The sequence below is a fragment of the Palaemon carinicauda genome, chromosome 36 (genome assembly GCF_036898095.1).
Source record: "Palaemon carinicauda isolate YSFRI2023 chromosome 36, ASM3689809v2, whole genome shotgun sequence".
Classification (NCBI taxonomy): Eukaryota; Metazoa; Arthropoda; class Malacostraca; order Decapoda; family Palaemonidae; genus Palaemon; species Palaemon carinicauda.
The window spans coordinates 15,593,178-15,595,204 of record NC_090760.1 but is presented as its reverse complement, the minus strand read 5'-3'; positions in this window follow the sequence as shown (position 1 = coordinate 15,595,204).

Sequence of the window (2,027 nt, the reverse complement as noted above, 5' to 3'; positions counted from 1 at the left end):
CCTGGGTAGGAGAACTGGTCCACCTGTTCTAACGGTTGGTCATTCACTGTGGTATTGAAGTTGGGGAGCATCAGTCCTGGTGGATGTTGGACGAGGGTCTTGGTTTTGTCTGAGTTGACTTGCATCCCAAAGCGTTCGTAGGCAGAGTTGTATGCATCAGCTAACGACTGCAGGTCCTCTGCCGTCTGACCTGGGGTGGCATTGTCGTCAGCATACTGCAGTTCTCGCACTGCACACAAGGTGGTCTTGGTTCTGGCGCGGAGTCTTGCGAGGTTGAAAGCGCCTCCATCCATGCAGAAACGTAGGTCGACTGAGGGTGTGTCTGGGGGAATCTCGTTGAGCATTGCTGCGGTGTATAGCGAGAAACACGTCGGGGCCAGAACACAGCCCTGCTTCAGGCCGCCGTTGATGGGGAATGGGTCTGAAAGAGAGTTCTAGTGGCAGACTCTCCCAACCATTCCGTCATGGAGGGCACGCACCAGCTTGACAAAATCGGGTGGGCAGCCATATCTTTTGAGGACAGCCCACATGGCAGGTCGAGGTACTTTGTCGAAGGCCTTTTTCAAATCCCAGAAGATGAACATTATGGGCTGTTGTTGTTCAAGGCTCTTCTCTTGTAGTTGTCGCGCACAGAAGATCATGTCTATGGTCCCGCGGGAAGGTCGAAAGCCACACTGGGACTCTGGCAAGACGTCTTCTGCGAGAATAAGGAGGCGGTCAAGGAGAATCCGAGCGAAAATCTTACTCGCGATGCTTAGTAGTGATATTCCCCGGTAGTTGTTACAGTTCTCCCTGTCTCCCTTCTTGAAGATGGTAGTGATGTTTGCATCGCGGAAGTCACGGGGGGGGGTCTTGGTCTCCCATATTTTCAGTATAAGGAGCATCAAACGGTTCCTCAAGCCGGGGCCACCGTGAGTGAGGAGCTCCAACGGGATGTTGTCTGGCCCTGGGGTTTTGCCGGGCTTCATGCGCTGCAGGGCCTTGTTGAAGTCATGGATGGAGGGTGGTAGTGCCATCCAGTGACGGACGGGATGCTGCGGGGTCATTCGCAGGAGATCGTCTGGGGTGTCTGCTTGGTCATTGAGGAGGTTCTCAAAGTGAGACCTCCACCTGGCCAGGATGCCCTCGCTGTCGGTGATGGTCGTGGCCCCATCCGCGTCCTTCAGGCTGCCCACTGATGACCGTGTGGGACCGAATATTTCTTTTGTTGCTGCATAGAAGCTGCGCAGGTCACGTTGGTCAGCGAAACTGTATTTCTGCAGCTTTTCTTTGCCACCAGTTGTTCTGGGCTTCACGGATACCTCTTTGGCAACCAGCTTCAGCCACCTTGTGAGCACATTTGTTAGCTGCTGTTGGTTGGTTTTCCAAAGTCAGGCGTGCTTGTCGTTTGGTTTCAATGAGAAGAGAGATGGTAGCATCATTCTCATCAAACCAATCCTGCCTTTTCTTGGTGGTGAAGCCTAGTGTTTCCTCCGCGGCACGGGCCATGGCGTTTCTGAGGGTGGTCCAGTGGTGCTCGACAGTGGCCTGACCCACAGGGTCTGCGAGGTATTGTTCGCAGGCCTCCTTGTAGTTCTGTGCCACCTGTGGGTTGCGGAGCTTACTACAATCAAAGCGTTGGTGTGGTACGCTGTCAGGTGCCCTTCTGGGTGGTCGTAGGGTCGTCACGGAGAGTCGGGAGATGAGGAGTCTGTGGTCCATCCAGCAGTCGTCCGCTCCGGGCATGGATCGGGTGATGCGGACGTCTCCTCGGTCTCTGGCTCTGGTCAGGACGTAGTCCAGGGTGTGCCAGTGTTTAGACCGTGGGTGTCTCCATGTGGTCTTTTGTCGCTTTGGTAACTGGAAGATGGTGTTGGTTACCACAAGTTGGTGTTCTGCACACAGACCCAGTAGGAGTTGGCCATTGGCGTTGCAATTTCCAATGCCATGGCGGCCGATGATTCCCTCCCACAGGCGATGGTCTTTGCCTACTCGGGCAATAAAGTCGCCAAGCACAACGAGCTTGTCATTGGTAGGCACTGCCTGGA